Raw genomic sequence first — 16,870 nt, 5'->3', positions numbered from 1 at the left:
CGACATGCAGGTAATGTGGAATACATCGAGGGTTGAGAATATGGAATAGATTCCATGCATGTTAGCAACTTATTCGTGATCAGATTAGGTTAAGTTAGATTACAGCATGTATTCTATATCAGCTTATTTGCAGTTTATCAACTTATTTGCAATTTTTTATTTGTCCATGCATAATAACGTTCGTAATGATGCTATTATATTTTCTGTGTTATTGTACAATATAAGAATTGAACAATTTTCTATTTTTCTTGATCAGTTTATATAAATAAACAAATTTAGATTTCATTTATTGTGTTATTTATTACTATAGTCAAAATTTCATCGTTATTCCATATTACATCCCACTTTTTAGACCTCTCCATTTTCTCACTTTTGACTTTTTTGTTAATATTGACGTTGGACTTAAATTTTGGCGACTTTCATTTATTGGATGTTGTAGCTAACATATTCCTCAAGAGTTCTGTGTAAATTTAAAGTCTTCATATGCATTTATATCGGAACAATGTTAATTTAAAAAAAGCTATACCATAATCCCTGCTTTTACCCTACTATTTTCAATCACACATTGAGATAACGTTTTTATTCTTTATACATAGAATTCATCTTCGATCATTGCCACTAGACTTGCCAACCTTGTGTCATGAATTGATGGGGATGGAATGAATGGTCACTCTCTCGTTTAGCCATTAAAAGTTATTCTATTTTGTATAGTTCAAATAAACGTCTGACTGATCGTAATATGAAATAAATTTCTTTATCGCACGAATTACCGCGATTAAAAACTCTCATTAGCCCTCTATTTGTTTTTTATTTATGACATTCTCGAGAGTTATTGTTATCAATTTTGTACTAATTATAAGTATACTATTTAAATTTTCTAAGAAAAAAATTTTTAATCTTATTCCTAAATTTTTTATTATTATAATTTTATATTATAAATTTAGTATATTTACTATTTCCACCATTAAATTTACTTTAACGTATAGTTGAAGCATCCATTGCGATATGTCTTACATTAGTGACCAAATGATTTCATTCATTTATGCTGCAATTATTGAATTATGTACGTAATTTTGAGTGGTGATAAATACATTAATCAGCATATAACCGTAATCATACGACAATTAAAGAACATTATTTCCTTATCATATAAATTTATATTAAAGAGAAGGGAAAAATACACATAAATATGCAGTGATAAAAATAGAACACTATTGATGACGCTTCGACAGGTTTCGCCAATCTACGCACAATTTTTCCTATTTTTTTATTGCAACTCATTGCTCACGGCGTCGATCGCGCGTCGAGATGGCGCATAATAAATAATCGTATCTGTCGTATTCATCTATCTATCCGGAAAAAGAGGGACAGGGGGCGATAAACAACAGCTGTAGCATCGCCAGTTGTCAATCATTCGCGATGTACGCGAAAGTGCGGAATTTATGTCCCGTCGTTTTTGAACGCCGATCGCGCTCGTCCGTACACGTTTCATTATCCGTCCCCGAGAGCTTTTCGTCCGATTGGAAAAGACATGCGATGCGAGTCAGTGGACCCCAACACCATCAACGGCCTCCCAGCGGAATTTACGGTCGTTTCCATTGGTTTCCATGCTCTATCACGCTATAGGCCCCGATTGCTTCGGCGAATTCAAGCGGATGTGTTAATTACCCGTTTTTTTTCTTCCCGCTAACATCCTGTGCATGTAACGATACTCAATTTGTAATTACACTTTACCTCTCCTCCGCCTATTATCGACAACAGCTAATTAATGTTTCGTAACTGATGCCATGAATACCGTACTTTCTAATTTGTCCAGCTGCGTAATTTATTCATTGCTAATTATTTATCTAAATCTAATAGGAAAATAAAAGTTTCACCGATATAATCTGAAGTAGATTATAAATGGTTTAAATTTAAATTTTAGATTGTTATTAAATAAAGCTTTTATTATACATAGGAGACTCTTCTCAAAATAAAGCGGTTCTAATCAAAACTAATTTCATACACGCTAAAGTAGAATCGATCTTATCGATATAATGAATAAAACCCAAAAAGATCTCTATTTAAAAATCAGAAGGAATATATAGATAAATTGCTAAGTCTGTCACAATCCTTTATTATAACCATTAATCTTCAATCGTGCACGGCTGATTCCCGATTACGCGTCGCAATTAATTTGAGCAATGAGGTTGTGCTTTTTGCATCTTGATAATTGATATCGCCAATAAAAGGTATTTACAGCCTTTTTACTGAAAACGATTTCGGATATTTCGTCGAGATAAACGTCGTGCGACCGAAACTCAAATGAAGCTTCAGTCCCCCCCCCAGCCGCTATCGCGTAGATTATCATTAACAGCAACGAGGCTGTGGTGGTGGCGGCAGCCTCGCGGCGGTTCTCACTAATAGAAATCGATTAACACGGCTCGAGGAAGGCGATGTTTCTCTCTCCTCTCGTACGACGCGACGCTAAATTTTCGGCGAGGCAGAAAAATCGGATTAACGCAAGCGATGGCGAGCTTTCCATTCGTGGTGAAGGTAGGATACCGTTAACGACAAATTTTAAATTTCAGTGGCCTTAAGCGAAATATACAGTTTTCTATCATTCTTTACAGGTGTTAATGGTGTCAACATTACAGATATAAATAATTATAAATTAATATTATATTGTCTTTTTTTGGCATCGTAATGATGAAAGCTTAGAGAGAATCTTTCGTTGTAAATTTAATTTGTCAAGTTTAAAATGTGATATTTTGTAAGATGTGAAATAATTATTTATACAAGCATAAAATATAATTGTATACTTTGTATGCCGAGTTATTAAAATAAATATTAGTTGCATCCGGTAAAAATTTTTAAACACTTCAGCAAAATCATTCTTTTCGTGTACTTTGAGTCATGCAAAGATTATATTCTTTTTTTTTTTTAGATATATCTAAAAATTATTTTATTTAAAACGTAAGAAATAAAAATGTAAGAAATATTTAATCTTTTTTTAGTAATATTAAATAATTTCATCATTTTCAAAAGCATCCTCCTCTTTAAAAAAAATTGCGTTAATAAAAGCCGTTAGTTTAATTTTTATTTTATACTGGATACGATTACAAATCGCATAAAATTTATATTCTTCCGCCGATATACGATGCGAGGCTCCCACAGGAACAGTCACCAGCACTGCCGCGTTCCACGACGACAGTTTGACAAACACTGATTACCGCCGAGCGAGAAAGCTCTGAGATAAAGCGCGGCTTCGTCGATTTCCTTTATCGGCCTAAATTGCGGTCGTTATCGGAAAGAATTCCAGCACCGTCGCCTCTTATTTCTCAGCAGCGCGATGCGGCGCGTCGCGACGCTTTTCCGCTGGGTTACAACCACGGGACGTCCGCCGTGAAAAATGCGCCTCGTCCGATTTGCTCGCTTGTAGTAATCCGGTCTCGTTGCGATTTTAATCCAAAATAATCCGTTCTCGTTGTGTGGTTTTAATACGAGTCGCCTGCGGCTGCTTGGTTCGTCCACGAAAGAGTATATTTGTAAACGTCGATTGACAATTTCCGTCAATGTCAATGAAACAGTTTCACCTGGTGCAAGTTCGAGGCAAAAATATTCCGAATAAAAATCGCGTAGTGAATAAAATTTATTTTTCATTCTATGCTTCATATTTGGAGACTTCTATATAGCAGACTTTGTATCAATATTATATTCTGATATATGTTAAAAAAAACAATTAAAAGTTAGTTAACAAAATATGCATATTTATGTATTTTATCATGTTTATGTATTATGTTTTTTGTATTTATATGTTATTGTTACGTGTATGTTTATCTTCGTATTGTCACCTGCAATATTTTTCACAATGTACTTATTTTGGGATCATATAATCTTTATTTTCATAAAAAAAACCGAAATATTTTTAAAAATTAATAAAATTAGTCTTTTTTAAATTTAGGATAATTTGAGATACGTACATATACATACATACACACATATAATTATATATATTTAAGTTTTGTTAGAAATTTAAGAATCATTCTATTTAACTATTATACATATCTGTGTATATATAGCACATATATATGCATATACAATTAACGATTAGTAATTGTAATACTACGGATTAGAGTGAATCAGTATTTAAAGCCGAGATTCAAGGAGATTCCTAGCGTGGTCACAGCAACTTAATCCAGTTGAGAGATGCCACGTGAGCCTCTTAAGCCTCAGCTCTAAAGAACTAAATCACTCAGTCTCGCAGGCTATCACAAATAAAGTTAGCGTTAAATATTAAATATTCACTGAGAGAAAAATATTTGATATTTCTAACTAATAATTACATTTTATTATAATTATGCTATAATATTGGTAATAATAACCATATAATTGTAGTAATATGTAATTATAGTAACAAATACCAAACATTTTTCTCTCAGTGTTCAATTAAAAGATAACTTTCTCCGTAACGGAATTTCTATGGCGTGTATCGCCAGATTCTCCAAAAGCTGGAACGGAAAATCGGTATAATTCCAATGGTACACAATATTGGTAAATTTTAACGCAGAAATACGAAAATATAGTTTCCACATTTACTCGCGATAATTGTCGTATTTCGATTGAAATTATGCTGATTTCCCCGCGCAAAAGCTGCCGCGCGAGCTTGCGGATTCCGCAAGCTGTCGGTCAGGACATTCTTGGTGCACGGTAGCACGGTTTAATTAAATTAACGTTAGCTACCGCATATCCTACGGACGCTCATAGTTACACGCTCCGTACAACTAATCGTTGGATTTAAGGTTCAATTAGCACCGTAACCTGTCGGGAATTTCGAACCTAACAGGTTTCCCTCTTTTCTTCCTTTTTTCTCGTTCAAGGGAATGAACGCGTCCACGTGGAAAAACAAGAATAGACGTACGAAACGAGCTTCTCGTTCTTCTATAAGTCTGTGCTGAAAGATGATCCGAAGATGGCCGAGACAGGATTAAAATAAAAAAGAACGTGAATGGTAAATACGAAATTTTTGCTCATTGTTAGCATTTTTGACGAAAAAGGAAAGAAAAGCTATTCGAATTTGCATCAGGGTTTACGTATGCAAATTCAAGACGTTTACATTCAGGATAGTAATGAGCAAAAAAAAATAAGATTTCGCTGCGCACGTTTCTCTATTTCCGGTGAAATTTTTATTTAACAATGGTTAAATTGAAAAGAAAATCATGAAAGAGGAAATTGAAGTACGGGTTTACGATATTGGTTTCCTTGTAGCAATGAAAATATATGTAAAAATTTTCAATGCGAAGCCGCTCTTATCTCAGATATTTTCGAGAAAAACGTAACTTTAGACTCCGCTTACATTGCATCGCGTTGTCACGCATGTGTGACATCATCGAGCGCTTCGAAAGATAAGAAAGTTTCGATGGGATGCAAGTGAAAAGAAGTCCGGAGAGGAAACCGCACGGAGAGGATTCCCAGTCGATATCGGCATCCAATAAAGGGAATAGAGCGCAGCTGCCGTCCCATCGGCACAAGAATTTATATTTATATTTCAATCAAAAATGGCAATATGACTTAGGGAAAGAGAAATAGAGAGAGAAAACGAGAGAAAAAAGAAAAATTGCGAAAAATATCAAAATAAAATACAATAAGAAGAAAGATACTCAAGTAAATCTGACAGTAAATATTATTTTTACGTATCGGATTTATTATTTAACTTTATACATAAAAACAGAATAATGAGTAACAAATTGTAAAATTATTGAGAGTTTTTTAATGTTCGATGATAAAACGTAATAAATATATTAATTATATATTAAAACAAGAAAGTTTTTAGAGCATCAAAAATATTTCACTAAAATACCTTTCGCGGTTCGTCCTCTCGCCAGTTTTACTCTCTGCATTGAATCACGGTTTATCTCTGGGACTTCTCTCGGAAAGTAGATATCTCAGAGAACTTCTAAAAAAAAAAAAAATAAATAAAGAGAGTCGAAGAATATACAGCAAGAGAACGTCGCTTAACGTTCATCCTTAGAAGGAGGATAACAAAGTCGCTGTACAGATGCTCACAAAATGAGAGACATACGGAGCAAACGGGACTAGCGACCAATGCAGGGAACAGAAAGCAGCTGGAATTGACGCGATGGTTTATATTTATAGATTGAAATGTCCCTCTTCTTTCCTCCCGCCCACCATTTCTCTTTCTATCTCGTCTGTCTTCTCGCATCCGGCTCCCTTTTCAGCCCAACCATCTGCCTTTCTCCCCGGCTCGACGGTGGAAGAAACGGGAAAAGCGAACCGTCCATTCCGTTTGATCTCACGATCGTGATATTTTTCCAGATTCTCTCCCTTTTCGTCGAAGTTCCATCATCCGTCCGGCCCCGGCAGGAATAAAAAAAAAAGAAACCCCGTCCATCCGTCCGCACGCGGCTTTCCGTGCGATTGTATCCGCGAAATCGCGATATACGAATGCCACTATTGTGCTACTGGATATCCACTCGATATCGAAGGAAGTGAAAGAAGTAGTCGCGAAAATTGCCCTTTACGCCACAATCCACGGTAAACGGAGAGTTTCCGGTCTGCTATCCTTTTTCGCTTTTCAAAGCCTTCGTTAGAGCCATCGGTCGTTGCGATAAAACATATGATGATTTCCGATTATATCTAACTACATCAGCAAAAACTCTTCAAAATTTCCTCTTATATCATGTGTAAGTTTACCATTTGTCTCATATCGTCTCATCATTTATACCTACATTACACTACAGTTTTAATGAATAAATTTTGTTCTTAAATACAATTAAAGTTATAGGACATGAAATAATCTCTCTTTGACATGGCAATAATATAGTAGCTTCACAATATATAATTATTAAAATTTGGATTTGAAATAAAAACATGGCTTATAAGTTGTTGACCATCCGATTTGAGAGACTTGTTCGATGTTCGACTACATATACATACAAAAGCAAAAAGTTCGGTTTTACAAATAATTGATGTTTGAAAGTTAATAATTGGAATAAAATACATTGTCTATGATTGATCAAAGAAATACATACTACTGATTAAACCATGAAACGGAAATTTTTTGTCTTTAAGGGGATGCTGAAGTGACGGTCGAAGTTAATCAAGGTCGATAGTACAGACTTTTTTACATTCCAAATTCGATAATAGTGACATCTTTCATTCATTTCTTATACTTATTATATATCGTTGTGTCTAGCTCAAATGCATTCATCTGTCCTTATCTAACATATTGCAACGCCATCTTTTAGAAAGAGATCAACTAAAATACTGCTCGGTTTCATGGCTTCACGTCAATTTTATTCGTAGTATATGAATGAAATTTTTGGCGACTCTTTTCTCTTATATCAAAGCCTCTACCTCGTTTCTAAAAGCATAGGATTGTTCTTCAAGGTTTTCTGTAGGCTGCTGGCTACTTATTTTAAACGGGTAAAATCTGAAACTCTTATATGCAGCACATATTGTGACGAGTTGACTGCAGGAGCCGGTGACAAAACTACAATTTTAATTTTCTTTCATTTTTCGCATTAAATTGTAACTGGCAGCCTGTGTTATTGTCGATACTTTAATTGTGGAGAAGGACTTTTCAATCCATAAACACAATTAAGAGAAAAGAGCCTTTAAAAATTAATGGTAAAACAGGACACTCCAGCATCCCCTTAAGTGCGATAACATTATCTCTTAAATTTTCTCAGTGAGAAAATTCCCGCCAGATCCTAGAGATGATTTGGTCTAAATTTGCAGATTTTATGAACTAGAAAAATGATAAGAACAAGTTACTTCTTATTGGATACTTTCCATTTAGTAACGCATTAAGTCGACATAAGCATTATTCTATCTTTCTTGCAAATTCAGAGAGTAACAAAAATAGAACACCTGTGTCCCCAAATAAAAAACACCCTTATACGCTAAATCAGAAAATAAATACGATTTTAAGAATAATAACATTTACTTTTTTATAAAAACAAATCGAATACGTTCATTTACGTATTTATATAATCCCTCTCCTCAGACAAATATCTTAAATTATAGAGATATCCGGTCGGTATCCAAAGAAAAACTTGTCAACATTATTTATAAGTAAAAACTACCTTAATATATCGTTTTTTTTTCATGGAATTAATATAATTTACCACAAAATTTGTTTCTATAGGTTTATATGAATAATTGAATAGATATAAATATAATGTATGGGATATCATTATATTAATAATTCGAGAAAGCCGATTTTATATTCTGAAATCTTGCCCAAGTACACCATTACGATCGGTATGAGCATTGTACCAGAAGTTCTTCCGCCCGTGATATTTCATCGTGACAGAAACAGCGATAGCTCAGCTATAAAAATCGCGCTTTAGTCCACGAATTCGCGCGACTTGGCGTCCTCAGAACGTTTTCCGTGCGTCGTGTCGCCGGCGTTGAGAGCTTTTCTTTCGCCCTAAGAAACGGCTGGCGGTAAAATATATTGTAATAAATATTATCGGTATATGGTCGCAAATTTTACAAGTCATAGTCCAAAATCCTTAAGATTGAAAAATCTTGTGCTTTTCCTGTCGCCATTTTATAACATCGCACATTTCTTCGACTTTTTGCGATACCGAAATAAAGCGTAAAAAAATTTTTTCTAAGTAATACTACTAAAATTTTAAGGCAAATTTTTTTCGAGACTTTCGTAAATATAATTTAAATAAGTATTTTTAATAAAGAACTTCAGTAGGAAAAAACAAAACAATTGTTTATTCGACTGGTGCAAATATGCGTGTGCAGCAAATTGTCTTTTTTGTGTTATCACTTTTTGAAATCATCAATATCGAGTAGGCTTAACGAAGCCCAATAGGGATCAATCGGCACGATCGATTAATGGAAAAACGAGTTATCGTGGCCATGAAAATCCGGATCATACGTCAAATAGTCATTATTCGTCAACAGCGATAGGACATGACGCTGAATCAATATGTTACGTTCGTTACGTTGCACCTCATGTATCGAGGCGCAATAAATATCCAAGCGCGTGAAACACAGTGGCTATCACATTGTTCCATGGAACAATTTCTCTTGTTAACGTCCGAAGGCGTGTTCTCATTGGAGTACCAAAATCTATAACAAGCAGAAGATGATTCTTTCCTAACATAACATATTTAAGAAATAAAAAGAAATTCGTATCGAGATCTAATATTGGTCACAATTTCTCCTTCATTTATTTCATAATAAAGTACTTCAATAATAGATTTTTACGGTACAAGAAATTGTTTTAGAAAAAACAGTAATAGTAAAAGTCAAAAAATTTATAAACTTATAAGTTATATTATTCATACCTGTTTTAGCTACTTACAAAATTTTTTTTTATTACATTGTCAAATTATCTATGCAGTCATAAAGTAACTCCAATTAATGACAATAAGTATAACGATCGATTGTGCACTTTCGAAAACATTTGACAATCGTCCGCGCGAAATATTTGCTCACATGAACCAAAAAACGTATCGTACCGAAGGTGATAATGCGACTAAAACGGCCGGCGATAATTAACTCGATTAACGTCGAAAGAAAAAATACCGCAGCGGTGTTTCGGCCGCTGCAGTAATTATCGACGATAAATGGTAAAACTGCCTTAACGGTTTCACGGAAGCAATAGCGGTAATTTTTCCCGGAGTAGTATCGACAGATTAAAAAAGGTCTCTTGTTTCCTGCCTCTTGCTTTTCTCTATTGTTTCTTTCTTCCTTTTTCCTCTCTACTTACAGATACAGGTGTGTGTGTGTGTGTGTGTGATGCGCGCGCGCATGCGTTATTTATAAAATAGATGTGTACAGTGTAGGGATATATACTTGTATATACAGGGTGTTTTCAAATTCGCGCCCGCGAAGTACAAGATGTCATACTTTACGCTAAAACAAACAATTTTTTCCTTTTGCAAAATTGCGCCCGATAAGTAGTTTTTGCAGGAGAACGGGTTGAAGTTGTACGAGGTAAACGCAAAAATTATTTATCGAATGTATAACTTTACTACAGGAAAAAGTTGTTCGTTTTAGCACAAAAAACAACTTTTTCCTGTAGCAAAATTGCGTCCGATAAGTAGTTTTTGCAGGTTGAAGTAAAAAAATAAGCGTAAAAATTATTTATTGGGCGCAATTTCGTTAAAGGAAAAAGTTGTTTGTTTTAGCATAAAGTATCACGTCTTGTACTTCGCGGGCGCGAATTTGGAAACATCCTGTATATATCTCTATATGTACATTTATATTATATTTTAAACTTTTAAAATTTGTGACACAAATATTCTCTAAATCTGAATCAATGGATAATCACTGATATCAGTGCCAAGTATGACACTAGTAATCAGTGAATGAAATGTGAGATCCCTAACCTAACTAACTTTTATTATGTGACCTAATTAACCTCGTTTTAATGCATAAATTCAATGAATAATGGTATTGGAAGATTGAAATTAACGTGCATATATCAGTATTTTAGTTATATAATGCTCAAACATTCTTCCTTTTTTAGTTGAACTTTACTGATTATCCAGTGCCAAGTATGTCACTGGGTAATTAGTGACTATGCACTGATTCAGATTTAGAGAATAATTTTTATCCTGAGAATTTTCAGAGACAAATCCAAATATCTCAAATATTTCTCCTATTATATACAGATAGCTGTTTGTATGAACGTGAAATTTTTGCACTTGAACGACTCGTGACAATTTTCTGAAACATTTGAATGGCATGTATCCTTATACACGCGTTTTACTTGATCTTAAAGCAAAATAAAACTGGCTCTCCTGTTCCTTTGTTCTCCATTCCTCTCGTCTGTCTCTCGAGTCCTGACCTCATCCTTACCCAGGTCGGAAACAGTTTCAGCTTGACGAAATTACACGCATCGCGGCGCAGTTTCACCGACTGTCGCCCTACCGACCGACCAACCGATTCGTAATTCGTAATTTGAGAGAGAAGTGGAATCAGGAATCGAGGCGAAATCCCTCGAAAACAGGTCGCGGGAGGATCAGGTTTCGTCGAATAGCCTCGATACGCGAGCGCGTTAATTTGCATTCAATCAAATTCGTCGTAATCAAATCGATTTCGACGATTCAACCCGCATGGCCTTTATATTGGCACACACCAAGAGCCTCACCGTAATCGCACATGCATACGCATACATTCCTCTTCTCGTACTCTCCCTATTGGTATTTTAATTAATCGTGCACGTATCATCGGTGCATGCTCGTTGAATTTTGTCTGAATAGACCGAATAGACCTAATTCTTTTCGAATTTCTAACATCACCACAATATATATCTAATATATATCAAATTTAAAATCTTTGTAATAATTTTTTAAAAAACCCCGAAATTTACAGAAAAATTCTTCCATAAAAATCAAGATCGAGCAATACACGTGAAATATTCGGTATACCGAGTACCATCGAAAGATTCACGACTGCACGAAATACCTATAGATTCTCGAATATAAAATTATCTGTTGTTCCTGGATGATGTTATTAGGTGAACTTACGCCGGTTTTAATACGTACTGAAGTCGCGTCGGTAGAACTATTAAAATAGATATTTTCCAATGTAAAATCCGCAGTACATTATACGTCACCGGTTCAATCAATTTCATAGATGCGATTGACGTGAATTTTGCAAAGCCATTACAAATTTACAATGCTGCGTGCTAACGCCGAGAACAGCCGTCACCGCATATCGGTTTGCATCGTCATCACCCATACTACAACTCTAAACTGGCGTGCATTTTAATTATACTATACCATTATAGTACACTAACACCTATTATATCGCCATTTTCCCAGCATTTTCAACCAGCGTTCATTATTAAAGACGCAATTTCTATTGCTGCTAAATGCAATTTTCAGATACATTTCCATTAACGCAATTATGTTATTTAGCATCGTCATGCTATATTTATAGTATTATTATCGTTGAATCACCGAGATGTTATATTAACATCGCGCCGCGAAATGATACGTGGTGCAGCATCTCGTTGACGATGATCAAATTCATCCCAATAATGCACTGCGGGCACTGAAATGCGTGGAGAGAGCTAGGCGTCAATTTGACACCGAGATTCATAGTGCACGATGCATAATTAATTATACGCGAGTCAGGTTAATATTGATATAACTGCGTGTAGAAGATGAATATTATGTAACCGTCTCGAGCGCAATGAATCCGTTCGAATGCTCTCCTTGAACGATGCACCCGATTATAGGTAATGGAATCGATATCGTGAATAGCGGCGGCTTGCAGTATACGCTGTTAGAAGAGCAGACGTGACTGCATCGACTTGCATAGTCACGGAGTGCTTTGCGACTTCGTCTAGGCGGACACATGGCGCTCACAGTATCCGCAAAATTTATACGTTCTCCGACCCCGATTGATTGATGTTTCTTTTCAACGCTGTCGTATCACTAGCAAACCACCTGACGTCGTTACCGCACAATTTACATACATAAACCCATGCTATTAATGTATCGGCATGTAATATACCTCCAAATATTAATCATTTAAAAAACGTGCATACATTGGCTCCCAAGTAAAATTTCCAACAATAAAATTGTACAATAATTAATCATAAATTAATTAATAATCAAATAATTAATAATAAATTAATTATTCGTGAATAAGTCAGACAGAAGAGTTTAACTGTTTTCGAATGTTTTGAAATTCACCATCTTTTATACATACAATTTATGTGTTACGTCCATAATTTTATAATTACATTAATTTAGCTTACAAAATAACAAAGTAATTTAGCTTATTGTATAATATTCTTTGATATTATTTAATGTATTATTTCATATTATACACGAATTCACAATGCTTTTACGTTACATTTTATTTTAACTGTCTCTATTACTGGAGAATCGTATTTTGTCAACCATCATCACAATAAAATCCACTCCAAACGACGCCAACGGCGTCGATCGACGTATGCTAATGTAGTGGGTCACGGACATTGATATCACACGATCGATCAGTGTCCAACAATAAGTAGATGAAGTCGATTACGAGGCAAACAAATTCGGTGCAAACAGATCGCCCGAGTGCATTCTCATGCGCGCGTACGTCGTCGTAATTGTAAATTTGCGAGCGACATGATTGCACGAACGTAATTGAACGGTGATCCGCGATAAATATCGCGTAATTGATTTATCAGCAAAATACACCCATTCTGACAAAATCCAATTCACCGTTGGCCACGCTTGGAATATGAGAAGAGCGGCGTGTGCATTAGAAGGAAGCAGCGTGACGACCGCGTTTACGACCTATCAGATACGCTCGATTTACGACATCAGGCTCGAAGCTGAGAATTTTCTTTCTTTCCGGGAATTGTGCACATCGTAGATCCGATTTAACCATTTAAATAATGGGCGATGGCTTTTTGTTTCGTCAGTACAGTTAACGATGCGAAAAACAAGTCCATAATATGTAACATTTCTTTGCTTGAGACAATTAAACTAAATTTTACAAATTGAAGACTTATCTAATTCTAATATTAGTCTATAATTACGAGAAGATTTTGTTCAAAAATTTTATGAAATATATCAAAAATATGCATGCTCTTTTTTCCCTAAATAAATTACTCGTCTAAATCGCGTTGCTATTATTAGATACTCGTTCGCATAGCGCAAAATAAAATTGTTACGTAAAACGTCCTTATATCTTTCTATAGCGTCGCTATTTATAGATAGAGATGGCTCGAGATAATAAATTCATCTGCGAGATCTAACCGCACGTGGATTCGGTTGGATTTTTAAGGAATAATTTAAAAGACATATATATATCTATTGAATCACAGTCGGAGTATTCGACAGAGTTTGAACTTTATGAGCCACTACTCGCTACGATCTCTACCTCAGTTTCATATCTAGCACTTCGGTAAAGGATAGGACATACGTTCGATCCGTTTCTTTGCCGTTTCCTCACCCACCGTCTCTTCCACTCCAAAAACTTATTCGAATCTCCTTCTAAAGTATTTGCGACAGCAGGTGCAGGTGCACGTGTTTCCTCGCTGTACCGATCTTACGAACCAAAACGATGGAAGAAAGCAAGAGGAAAATCTGTTATCAAAACGCGAATTATTCATCTAAGTTTTGCAGTCTATAAAAAAAAAGAAATTACCCTCGCGAAAATATGTCGCTAATTTAAAACCATTCATTGTTGTGCAACGTCATAAGTGATTCGTCATCTAATAATATTATTTCTGACGATCATAACAATGGGCTACAAGCAATTTAGGAAGTATAAAAATAAATATCCAATAATTTAAAATTAAACCAATTCAAATATAATTGCACTTCTATATCTTGATATACCTATATTCTTTCTAAAAATAAATCAGACGCTCTACTTTGCATACCGCATATATCATTTATTTATCTAGACTGATTTGTTGGAGTTGATAACGACTGATTCGTTGAAGTTAACTACTCTAAACTTCACACAATTTTTAAAAAAATGTAGGTTTGATATTAACCATTCGAAGAAAGTTGTAGGCTGATTAAAAAGTTTTCATCGACTCTTTACCAGCTGGACATATTTCCATAAATAATAGTAGTTCCATTTCGTGGAATGGATCGATATTTACTGTACGACACGACACGACCGGAAAGCAACTCATTTACCAACCCCATGAATCCTTTCCCAAGAGAACGTTTCTTTCATGTTGTACCGGTAGAGGAAAGCAATAATATTGTATAAATTCCCTGTAGAATGACTTTCCTTATTGAGTGCACTTCCATTCAGATGTGCATAAATAATCTGTTTACATATGCATCCGTATTTTGATGTAAGCAACATTTATCCAAATACACATAAAATCTATGCATCGGTCCCACATAATATCACATGATATCCACTGAAGGAAGAAAAGATTTGTATGTATTCGCTTCTTCAAATAGTGATCTGTCATCCCGAACTCATATTCTATGATTGAGTCCTCTGTTCCTGAATCTACACCCAAGACCATCTCGAGAAAGAATGCTAGGAAGTTTCCGCGACAGAGGGAACAATTTAAGAACATCGTGCTCGATTTACCTTTCTCGCTCTTTCTTTTTCCTATCTTTTTACCAGTATATACAAGGTGTCTTATAATTCGCGAATCATCTCTCGTGAACAAGTAAAGCGAGCTAAATTAAATTGAAAAATTCTTTATCATTTTACGATTTTCGCACTAATTGAGATAATTAATAAAAATTCGCGTATAAGCGTACGACGTAGAAATAGTTTAGTTTTACATTTGTTCACTGTTGATATTTGAAGATGTGCTTTACGAACGGCATTAGCTAGAAGTAACATGTAAATAACATTTTGCTATAGAGTTTCGTAGAGCACTCCTCTAAACACATTTGTGCTTCGTAGAGCAAATGTTTAAACATCTAGCCGTATTTCTAGTAATACGCAGGTAAAATTAAACTATCTCTTCGCGCTTATTTACGGATTTTTATTAATTATTTTATCAATTATTGCGAAAGTTGTATAGAATTTTTCGATTCAATTTAGTCTATTCTACCATGAAGGTAATCTACAAATTATGAGATACCTTGTACATATACAAATTTTTTATTCGGTATCTAGTTTTTTAAAAATAATATGGAATCTATATTTAAAAAGTTCAAAATTGTTGACTTAAATAGTATTTATTTAATAGTACATTAATAATTTTCATTGCCATTCTAAATGTCGAGCTTAAAAAAGAGCATTTAATTTCAAAAGAGTATGAAAATTCAAAGAAATATGCGGATGTATTTTTTGGAGCAAACATTTAAAGCAGTATTCACTTAATAAAATTTGTAATAGCCGCTGTGAATTACGCAATTATCGTGAGAAATGCAAGCGCGGCAGTCTCATGATACCAAAACTAAACAAAATAAACAAGAAAAAAAAAGACATTGTCAAAATATCGCGGTGAAACGCGTATGTCGGACAGGCAATGTCCGACAGCTACATACAGTTAAACGCACACGCATACACGTAGTCGGAACAAGCAGGTGAGAATAACAATGACAAGCGGGAAATGTTGAAAAAAAGCTGGCAAGATTTAAATGTTTCCGGAACGGGAGAAATTACAGCTTCAACAAGAATTACGACGCTGTCGCTATCAATAGTAACGAGAGGGATGGTCGATCAATGGTTCAGAAGCAAACGAAGTAAAAATCTAGAGAATGTCGTTGAACGGGAGAATTCCCGTTGGACTTGAAAAAAAGAAAGAGAGAGGGGGGGGGGAGAAAAAGGTACGCGCTGTGACAATTTCACGAAAAATCCTTTTTTTTTTCGGTAGAACTTTGCTGCAACGCGGAAACGCAATTATTAAAATTTTATTAAACCACTTCACTGTCCCTTTCAATTAAACTTCAAACACGTCGAGATAATTAAGTGGATAATTGATCGCCGATAATGACAGCAATATATATATATATTACTGCGCAGCCATTTCTACTGTAATGCATGGTATAAATGTATTCTGGAATACAAGTTTAATACATGTTTTAATAATACTTGGCAGCCTCATAGTCATTTTTAATAACATAAATTTGAAGAGTGCTTTCTATTAATAAAACTATACAACACGCTTGAAAAATACGATGTACTGTGCCACACACACACACACACACACGTTATGCGAATGTATCAGTATTAATGTATTCCTTTAACTGTCCGCAATTAACTGTAATCGCGAGTTATTTAATCGTCATTAATTCAATGATTCACAGTGAAGCTAAATGCAGCACTTCAATTATATCGGGTACTCAAATTAGCGCATGGCGCAGGATGAAACGGGCATATTCGTGGTTGTTCATAATTAAACAAATTAGATTCATACCGTAGCTTTTCACGTGCGAAGCGCTCGTCGTGTCATAAA

The 16,870-nt window shown here is 34.9% G+C and overlaps 1 protein-coding gene across 2 annotated transcripts in view; it reads right to left on the bottom strand.

Moving 5' to 3' along the window:
* rho-6 (serine protease rhomboid 6) overlaps window positions 1–16,870 on the bottom strand; it is a 132,534-nt gene that overhangs the window by 47,493 nt on the left and 68,171 nt on the right. The window lies entirely within an intron of this gene.

The sequence above is a fragment of the Trachymyrmex cornetzi genome, unplaced genomic scaffold, assembly GCF_001594075.2.
Source record: "Trachymyrmex cornetzi isolate Tcor2-1 unplaced genomic scaffold, Tcor1.1 scaffold65, whole genome shotgun sequence".
Taxonomy (NCBI): Eukaryota; Metazoa; Arthropoda; class Insecta; order Hymenoptera; family Formicidae; genus Trachymyrmex; species Trachymyrmex cornetzi.
Note: the sequence above shows the minus strand (reverse complement) of the source record. Positions and strands in the feature narration are given on the sequence as shown.